General features: G+C 31.8%; 2 long non-coding RNA genes across 2 annotated transcripts; one reads left to right on the forward strand and one right to left on the reverse strand.

Annotated features, from left to right (window-relative positions):
* Window positions 1-1,880: 1,880 nt before the first annotated feature.
* Window positions 1,881-4,597, forward strand: LOC127860540 (uncharacterized). The gene is made up of 4 exons (XR_008039837.1): window positions 1,881-2,025; window positions 2,533-2,637; window positions 3,012-3,151; window positions 3,874-4,597. It is a non-coding gene; the product is annotated as an uncharacterized LOC127860540 (long non-coding RNA).
* A 226-nt stretch (window positions 4,598-4,823) lies between these two features.
* Window positions 4,824-6,796, reverse strand: LOC127860310 (uncharacterized). The gene is made up of 3 exons (XR_008039690.1): window positions 6,669-6,796; window positions 6,032-6,194; window positions 4,824-5,878 (listed from the first exon to the last, which is right to left on the reverse strand). It is a non-coding gene; the product is annotated as an uncharacterized LOC127860310 (long non-coding RNA).
* Between the last annotated feature and the right edge of the window lie 4,260 nt (window positions 6,797-11,056).

Raw genomic sequence — 11,056 nt, forward strand, 5'->3', positions numbered from 1 at the left:
CAAGAGATTGTGGAAATAAGCGATTCCGTTTTTAATGAGCGTCTATATGAAGCTATTTCGGACTTGTTACTAAGTTCGGGCACGAAAAAAAGCACTCGACCGATTGGGCTACCGGCTTGGAATTTTCATTGGACCGACGCTTAAATCAATCGACTCGGTCAACGGTCGAGTTGGTAACGTCCAAGACTGAATTATTGCACGCAATTCTATAATTACAGCACTGTTATACAGCAGAAAAAGGGTAATCGATTTGTGCAATTGAAAGAGTTTGACACAGTTAAACTAAAGGTAGGTTAATTTCAAAATCAAAATTTATTGTCATTTATATTACAATTTATATTACAAATTAATATTCAAACTTAAATCAAGAGTATTGTAGCTACATTTTGCGATACCATTCTCACTTGACACCAGCGTCATTGAAAAATAATTCCAAGTCAAATGATACAGCTTAAGCAATCAGTACAATTGATTGCAGCATTCTCTGACAATATTGTAATATATTGGTAAATTTAAAAAAAGTGATCTCTATAATTTTAAACATGTAACTGGATTTGTATTATTCACATTCATTTAAGAATCAAATATAATGAACACTTGTTGATTTTTTACTCCCGAACAGAAAAGATTTATGATATCGGTCAACAATTATTTCGAATAAAAAGTCTTTAACACAAATGTAATGTGTATTCATATATGTTAAATGAAATCCACGAAAAATTATCATAACAGAGTTATTGTTGTTCATCTTGTTTGTTTTATATACGGCATACACTCATAGAATACTATAAAAAAAACTCTGATTCCCTAATGAACATTACAAGGTATCAATTGTGTGCATGCACGGTCGTTATATATAATAAACCGACCATCGTCTAATGCTATAAGAGATATTATTCGGCATTATGTGAAACCCCTCTATTTTTATTTTTTCTGTTTATTTAAATGAATTAAAAAATACACGTGTATGTGGGATGCTACATTTAATGAATAATTCTGTTTAGACGTACTGGTCTCGTTTCTGTTCTGCAAATGGATACTGAAGTTTTATTATTCCTTATTTTATTGAAGGTAATTTCAAGATTAACGTTATGTATTTAAAAAAAATTATACCAAAAAAACTGCTACCTGCAAAACGTTTACAATAAAATAAAGATTAATATATATTAATTTATTTTTATTAATAACTTAATTAAGCAATTTATATTGCTAGAGGTATGAGCATTGTTGGGCGACTTAAATTGAGTAAGTAAGAGTATCGTATGAACGTTTTGACTTCCTGTATCTTTCGTGACACCTTCTTCAAAATATATATTGGGAATATACAATAAGCGGCGACCAGAGGAAGGGAAAATGGGGTTTTATGTTATGCATAGCCTGCAGAAACGTCTCTTAAATACAATTACCTGCCGTTTCTGCGCAAACCATAAACTCTTCGCTCAAGGGTGGTTTCTTCTCTTTTGGGATATGGTTGATGCATGCATTAAAATTATGCATCTGAAACTGCATTTGTTTCATATATTTCTCTCGATCATTGTTTGTGTTTTTATATCCCCACCCAGTCACTACTCCATACGTCTGATGTTTGAACGAAACGCGCTTTCATATCCACATATTCAAAGCTGATAAAGATAGTCCTTCTTAATTTTACAAAACTGTTAGTGCAGGTTTTAACTAAATATATGCCCGCTTACTACTATATTATGTGTTTTGAAAACTTTTTTATATGATCTACAAAATAATTGTATGCGTCAAATGTTCGGTTATTCATTTGTAAGGATTGTAATTATACTATTACCACCAATTGTTTTGTCCCATAAACACACATGTTTAGGGTCTCTGTTGATAGGCACATTGTTTGGGAGTTAAATAAGCGATATACACCCTTTCAGTTATTCGCTTTTACTAGTGTTAGAGTTGTGTCCCTTAGCCGGATGTGACGTCAACGGGGGATAGAAATTCGCCAGAGAAAATAAAATTTTACTGTGTCGCTGAAGAAATCAACGTCTTTAGCACAATATATGCGTAAGTTGCACACATGTTTAATTTTTATTATTATATTGACGCATATTAAAGCTATCGCTTGTTGTATATTTACTTTTAAGTACGATGAAGTGAGAAAAAATGCATTAAACATTCCGTTTTGTCAAGACACATTTCATGTTCGTACATATACCACTACACCTGGATTGGAACTTAAATGTAAATATTGTATAAAATTGCCAAATTTTGAAAGCAAAGCGTATTACGAGTTATTTTCAGAAAGTTTATATTTGTAATCATGATTTTATCATATGAATTCTATGATTTCGGGGCTTTTTTATTCTTAAATAGAACTAGACAGTAGAAGAATATTAATGAAAACCAATCAGGAGAACGGGTCATTTAACTTTCATGTTTTTTACACCAAATCTCTATATTTATAAACTTTCAAAACCGAAACTATCCCTTGTTTCTTTGAGTGTTTGACTGAAGTGTTGAAATAATATAAAAATCAGCTTCAAAAAAGCATTATATGTGGGGGTTTTTCAGGAATCATCCCAAATGCTATGTTCAGAAACAGTGAAGTACCATGGCTGAACCAGATCCTGTAACAGAAAAGAAAGTACAACAGTACACGACTGTGATTGTCATAAGGTTTGTTTTTTTGTTTAAAATGTGAATTCACTATAATAAATACTCCTAAGTTTATTATTAATATAATTATGCAAATACATAAACATTGGTGGCATGAATATATCCGGACATAGTCAGTACCATAACTACACTCTAATAAATATTGACTCGGTACAGAGACCCAACATGAATGCATACAAGTTCAGCTGTCAGGTTTTAAGCATTATTGCCACTTAAAAAAAACATGTAACTTACACTACATTCAGTATTGATCATATTTATTTCAAACCATTTTCTAAAAAAATAATATGATGAATTTTGTATGTTGTATAAGTAACATGATTTTTTTCTAAAGAAGCAATAATGCTTAAAACCTGCCTTTTTATTTTTTGTAGCTGTATGCCAAGGATGTCCCTGGCGCTGTTTTACAGCAACTTCAACCAGAAAGATGCACAGTTACAGAGTTGCGAATATGGTTGAAATGTCGGGGACAAGCTGTGAAATCGAATGAGACAAAAGCCGAACTTTGCTTGAGGTACTTATTTTATATCGCCTTTTCCTGGTGTATCTACGGGTCAGTTAAACGGACCCATTCCCTAACCTAAATTGTAATAGAAATTCCCGATTTGAAAAAAATAATTCCCAATAAAAAAAGAAAGAAGAGTTTATGATTATTTTAACTCAATTTTATGTAAATGACATCTAACAAAGTACATTACCATGAATAATATGATTTTTCATCTAATTTGAATGATTGTGAAGGGTTATTTTATATTAGTTTTTCCCAAATCAGTTGATTTTTGGCACGAAAAATTCACAATCCTGCAATTGCTTTTTTCCCAAAAAAGCCTGCTTTTTATATTAAAAACGCACATTCATGTTGTGAATTTTTTTCTATGTTTCTGTCAACCAGTCTGTTAAAAATAAGTTTTATCTGTTTAGTCAGCCTGACTCGACCACACAGCATATAGTACTTTATAATGTATAAAACATGCATAGTGGCACACAGCTTTCTGCTTCAATTAAAATCCCTGACATAATAAGTTACATTACTCTCTTAAGTCTGCATTAGAAATTGGTTACCACTAGTTACATTGTCTTTATACATTTTTTGGTCACAAAGAAGGTAGGGGTGGCGTTTATTAGGTGGGAAACAAGTATCTGAAACAGACTCTGGAGTAGTGCTTTTTTTGTAACACCTTAAATCTTAAATGTTCTGTTACAAAGTTTAAATCTTTACTTTTATATATTTTCCAGGGTAAAGAAATTCAGTGACAACCAGGATAACATCCTAATTGTGGATCCTTATCCAGACCAGCCATTTGCAGCTAAGCAGAAGTCGTCCTGTATGAACTGTAAAGGACAATCAACAGTGTCAACAGCGGAAGAACATCTTAATTTGGAAGAATGCACATGGACCCAAAGCACCAGACCGATCTTCAAAGACTTTTCGTACATGAACATTCTGGAATGGACCAAAAGTTCTGGTAAAGGTTCAAAACTGGGTGTTGAAAAGCCTATTCAACGAGGCTATGTGTTTTTTCATGACGGTTATGTATTCGACACATGGACATCTGAACGTAACAGTTCAACAATTGTTAGATGTAAGTGTTTCCGCTCCATGAAAAACCGGTAATCAGGAATAAAGAGTATTGAAATAATCTAAATTAGATTTGAAAGTATTCAATTTTGTGTTATTTAGTGTCAGTATTTGTGAGATTCACCTCAAATCACATTTATTCATTCAATATAATCATAGGATCTCAGCTCATTTTGGTGCAATACCTGTATCTGAATGTTTGTAATTTTCAGATTGTGTTTCCTTAAATTAGTTTATGGTTTCTAGCTTTCACATGTTGTCTTTCATCATTAATCTCTCAATTAATGATACTGCATACTGTTTTGTGATGAACTATGCTACTCAAATGTGCTTATCTTGCATTATTTCTGTTGTAATAAAGCTTATATCATTGATTACAAAGTGTTTTTACTCAAAGGATTACGCAAATCTGTAGCAGAGTCTTAGTGAAATAGTTGCTATGGTGTCTGCTAAGCAATCTGGAGCAACCAGTTTCGATCCCCATCGAGAATCAGTAATGGTTCTTCCCAGGAAACGAACTTAAGTACTGATTTGTCTCAATATGCATTGGACTTTCTTAGTTTTACCTAATATTTCCAAAAAAAAACTACAATTTCTATTAACAAAATTATTTATTCAGTAGTCATACAATCAAAACAAATTAACAAACATGATTAAAAAGATGTATATAGTAATACAATTTTTATGTAAAAGCCACACACCTTATTTGGCATAGTAAATTTAAGTATGAATGACATATTTAATCTATGTCAATTAGAATATATCTGGTGGTTACAAGCCGTAGAAATCCATCTTTTTTGCACTTTACAACTTAAAAATAATCGCGTTTGTCGAAATGGATGTGTACGTCTGGAAATCCTACTTTCGGTTTTAAAAGCAGTATTGTTTGAAAAAAAATATAAATAACTTGCTATTAAACTAGGCTATAGATTTAATTTTATTATGCCAACTAGAATATATCTGGTGGTAACAAGGTAGAAAGCCATCTTTTTTGCGCTTTAAAAAGTTAAAAATAATCGTGTTTAATATAGAAATCCTACTTTCAGTTTTAAAAGCAGTTATTCCTGTTTGAAAAATAATAAATTACTTGCTAACTAGGCTATAGATTTAATGAAAATTTTGCACACTTTCAAATTGCATCTATATGTATTGATCAACATGTACTTTGTTTCAAGGTGTGTAGCTTTAAGTACTCTTTAAGCATTAATCTGTAACTAAATCAATGCTTATATCACGATAATTATCAAAAACTTTATACAAAGCAAAAAAATGTACAAATATTACATGAACAGCCAATGGTATTTCATTAACCTACATGTAGTATGATGTACACGAACAACATATGTTCATATAAATGGTATGTATGTTAAACACCAGGACATGATATAATTGGGTCTTGGAAAAGAGTGAGCAAACTGTCCAAATTTGATTAATTGTCCCAAACAGAGAAACCGGAATGACCTGATCAAATATGTGAAAACTTTTAATTTTGTTAATTGCACGTTCCACGTGAATTCGCTTCAACAGATGCGGTTTGTCCTTCCAGCAGTCGAATAGTGTAGGGATGGCTCCTGGTTTTAGATACCTCCGCTTAGCAAATCCAAATTCATCAAGACAGTCACGTTCAAAATGGAGAAAACAGACAACCGTATTGTGACTTATCTGAAAGAAAAAAAAAAGAATAAATAAATATGTGTGCTTTTTTGAATCACATCAACACTATTTGTCTGACATGAAAATATATAGTACTTTACATGTTTTATTTTTCTTTATACAAAATCATTTAAAGTTTTACTGAAACCACTAACAACTGACCTTAAAATGTCTGTCTTCATCTCTTCGTATTTTATTCAACCAAACAGCTTGAACTGGATCATCTTCACTCAGCTGGAAATGCATGATAGCTGGGCTTTCCATGGCCTTCTAACAATCCGTAGCCAGTGGTGTGACATTTGGGCACACAGCAGATCCTGTTAGACTGAAATTTTATGAAGATCAACTAATAATATTAAAAAAATCAAGTGAATAACAACTTTACCAATTATTTTGGATCATTAAAATCAGTGTAACAAAGTCCACAAACGTGGTTAACAAATAATAAGATGTGCTTTTATCCTATTGGTTAAGAATTTCATTTCAAAATGGTCAATTGGTACAAAAGCACGGTATGACTAAGACCAGTACGAGCGTCCTTTAGTTGCTTCAAAATATAAATGCCAAAGAGTGTTCATACTTTGACGAATACGAAATGTCCTTAGATAAAACAAGTCAATATTTCCACCTATTTAATCTATATCAACATTTCTGAACAGGATTTATTTCAGTAACAATAACGTCCTCGCGAAAACATATAACAGACAAAAACAATACCGCTGCTTTATCAGCATTATAAACCGAATATCAAAATTGCATAAGAAAATAATAAATTATTAATAATAAGCTCAGTACAAACCTTTTCGTTCATATTTTAAGTCCATTTACACCGTTGAAAACACACATTGTCAAACAGACATCTCTTTGTTTGCTTACAGTCGATAATCGGGTATCCCCGGATGACGTCATTCAGGGGAGGTAATTATAATCAGTTAATAACTGAAAGGGTGTATAGCATACGCAAAATTGACCTTTCGACAGCGAGAGTGAAGCCACGCCCACCGATTTCAAGGGGGGTCACTCCGCCGAAGTCCGTCATAAAAATGGCTACGCGAATCGGCCGCATAAGTGAACCAAAAAGGCCTCATGGTATACCAGAAAGGCCATACAATAGTTTTTATTATCATTGAATAGTGGTGCTGAATATAATTATCATATCTATTAAATAGTCAAAACTATTTTATTAGTCTACTTAAAAGCCGTTAAATTTATCATCAAAGTCGGCAAAATTATCGCCAATTATCGCATACAGTATGAATTGTTCGTTAGTCACAATATTTTTCCTTGAGTAATAGATGTTTCAGTTTTTTAATTAAAAGCCGTTAATTTTTGCAACCGATGGCAACATCGCAAATGTGGCACAGGTAAGTAAATTTATTATAATAGAAGACGAAGAACGTTTTTATTGAAATCCGATATAACACATATCTACAATGCGTTTGATCAAAATGACCCATGAGCATTGTTATAATCGTAAAACATAGTCAAAGTCGTCAAAAAAGTAACATACACAATATATTATTATATATTATTATTTCCTCGTAAACTATCTTCTGCAATATTTAAAATATAAAAAGTTGAAAGAATTTTCATGTACAAAAAACTCGCTAATCAGACCGGGTTTTCAAAGGGTCATTCACGGTTTGCGGCATCTGTTTTGATAACGGATTAGTAGAAAGCCCACATATGGTGTAAAATTACACTTATTGGCCCCTATTGATAATTACTTGCGCATTTGAAAATAGTTTCTTAACTTACATTAAATTCGGAAGACTTAAACCGAAAGAAATAAAAATGCTTTATTCTATGTGATATTATTAAAAATTATACCTGATTGGCTTTATTATTACGCATTTCATTAGCATTAAAAATAGATCTAGCAAAGTTTATAATGTCTTATTTATTAGCCGACTGCATAAGAATGTCAAATTATTTAACGTTGGCCACCTTTGAAAAAATGGTTTTAAATGTTCCTTTCTAATTTCTCTATATAGAGGAAAAACAGGTAAAAAGTGATACTCGTTTTTTATAACGTGTCCGTTGCAAAACTTACATTTTCTATTTTCGCGTAGTATCTTATTATAACGACCTTAGAACAAACGTAGAGGTGTTTTGCTTTCGGGCGATCGCTTAATATGTTGAGATTAAGCTGTTCGTGTGGACGACCGCAATGACGAATCCAACGTTTGAATTTTTCAAGATTAGTACCCGGTTTAGGGAACGGAAAAAAAACGTGATTCAATCTTTTAACCGTTCTGGATACCTTGTGTCTGAATTACAAGTGCCATAACAGCACCTTTTAACCATTTTCTTTGTTTAAAACACAGAATTACGTATAACCTTATGTGTCGGACAACGGCGAGTTTGACGGACAAAATGGCGGATAGTAACGGGCCTAATCTATGCTGTAATCTGATTGGTTAATAAGCCTGTCAATCAATCGGCTGTCGAAACGTCAATTGTGTGCCTTTGTTTTAGGGCTGTCGTATTCTGTATGTATACAAACGTCTCCATTCTTTTCAGCTTGGGTTGGGACGGGCGTAAGTGATTTTGAAAGTCATTTTCCCATCGTCCGTAGCGTCGTTTCTCCAAAGTCTCTGTTCAATGAAAGAAAATATAACATGAAGTTTTGAAACCGTGGTTATTTTGTTGCTATCGGCAAAAAATGTTGGAGATAGAAAATTTAAGACAACACAAACCAAGAGATTTTTGGAAATTTTTCAAATCAAAAAATAATTCCACAAAAAATAAAATATCCTTAGAAGAATTTACAAATTTTTTCGAAAAGCTTAGTAACAATGAGTCTGATTTTTGTAATTATGAAGCAGAAGATTTTTGTTTAAATAATAATTTTAACTTAGAAAATTCTGTATTTCCAGAACTTGACGTACCTATATCTGTCGAAGAAGTTAACAATGCAATAAAACGTTTAAAACGAAATAAATCGTCAGGTATTGATTGTATTTTGAATGAATATTTTCTTGAATGCAGTGATATATTGTCAGCACATTTGTGCGATGTTTTTAACGGTATTCTTGTATCGGGCTTTTTTCCCGATAAATGGACAGAAGGTGTTATAATCCCTTTGCATAAAAAAGGTGCTGTTAATGATGTAAATAACTATAGAGGCATTACTTTAGTTAGTTGCTTTTCAAAATTATTTACTACTATCCTAAACAAACGCATTGAAACGTTTTGCAACGAAAACACTATTATTTCGGATGCTCAGTTCGGATTTAGGAAAGGATATTCAACTGTTGATGCTATTTATATCTTGATGTCGATTGTTCAAAATTATTTAAATGAAAATAAACGTTTGTATGTTATATACGTCGATATGTTAAAATGTTTTGATAGTATATACCGCAATGCATTATGGTTGAAAATGTTTAAGTCTGGTATACAAGGTAAATTGCTTAGAATAGTGAAGGATATGTATGCAAATGTTAAATCGCGTGTTAAATCATGTTCATCTTATTCAGATTATTTTAGTTATGCGGTTGGACTGAGGCAAGGTGAAGTTATGTCGCCGATTTTGTTTTCTTTATTTGTTGAAGATCTTGAATTGTACCTACAAGACAACATTAATTCTGGTTTGAGTATAGATGATATTACGATGATTTTACTATTATTTGCTGATGACATGGCCATTTTAGGCAAGTCACCTGCTGAAGTCCAGTCACATTTAGATAGATTGTATTTATACTGCAATTCTTGGGGTTTAAATGTAAACACTGCTAAAACAAAAATTATGGTGTTTCGGAAGAGAGGAGGTTTAAAACAAAATGAAAAATGGGCATACAATGGTAATGATATTGAAGTTGTTGATAACTTTAATTATTTAGGCACAGTACTAAATTATACTGGAAGTTTTAAATCAAACCAAGAACATTTGATTGGTAAAGCCCTTAAAGCCATGAATACATTGTTGATAAAATGTCATGACTTCGATATTAAACCAAAAATATTATGTCAGTTGTTTGACTCCTTTGTGGGTTCCATATTAAATTATTCCGCAGAAGTATGGGGTTTTAACAAGTCAGATGGCATTGAACGCATACATTTAAAATTTTGCAAACGATTACTTCAAGTTAAAATAAATACATGTAATGTTGCTGTTTATGGAGAATTAGGTAGATATCCATTGTATGTAAACAGGTTTGTAAAAATTATAAAATATTGGTTTAAAATTTTAACCAGTGAAAATATTATTATGCAAATTGTTTACAAACAAGCTTTAAACGATTGTAATAAAGGTTTTACAAATTGGGTCTCACATGTAAAAAACATGTTAAATAATTATGGATTTGGTTATGTATTTGAAAATCCAAATGTTGTGCAAATAAATAGTTTTATTAGAGAATTCAAATGTAGACTTGTTGACAATTTTAGACAAGAGTGGTATGGTAAACTGAATAGCAGTCCTGTATTAGATATGTATAAAGTTTTTAAAACCTCTTATGAATATGAAGAATATTTGGACTTACTTCCTAGGCGTCTGCGTTTATTTTTTGTAAGAATAAGAGTCTCTGCACACCCGTTGAGAATTCAAACTGGCAGATATGCCCAACACAATATTCCACGCAATGAACGTTATTGTTTATGTTGTAATGACACTGATTTAGAAGACGAATATCATTTTATATGTATATGCCGATGTTACATCGATTTAAGAAAAAAATATATAAGTAATACATATTATATTAATCCATCTGTGTATAAATTTCACAAATTATTAGTTTCTTGTGATAGATTAGTAATTTCCAATGTATGCAAATATATAAAAGAAGCTCTAGTTGTAAGAAATACAATCCTAAATAATACTGTTGAATAGATTTTACCACCCCTCGTTAGAACTTATGTGTTCTTACCATATATTATGTTTATTTGTATTGATTTTATGTTATATAATGTTATGTTATTATTCGCATTCACGTGACAGAATATGATGTGTATTTTTAGTATTAAGACGATGTACTATTGTATAAGTCTGAATAAACTATGTCTGTCTGTCTGTCTGTCTGTCTGTCTGTCTGTTATTAGTCTGTGAATAGCTTGTGCCAATGTATCGTCTACTTGATAATCGGGGTAAAATTGTTTGCTTTGATCCAATGCTATAATTTTTCGCTTACATTCATTCACACTAACCTTTTAACAATTTGTTCGAATCGCTTGACATATGACCTG

Source organism: Dreissena polymorpha, chromosome 15 (assembly GCF_020536995.1).
Source record: "Dreissena polymorpha isolate Duluth1 chromosome 15, UMN_Dpol_1.0, whole genome shotgun sequence".
Lineage (NCBI taxonomy): Eukaryota > Metazoa > Mollusca > Bivalvia > Myida > Dreissenidae > Dreissena > Dreissena polymorpha.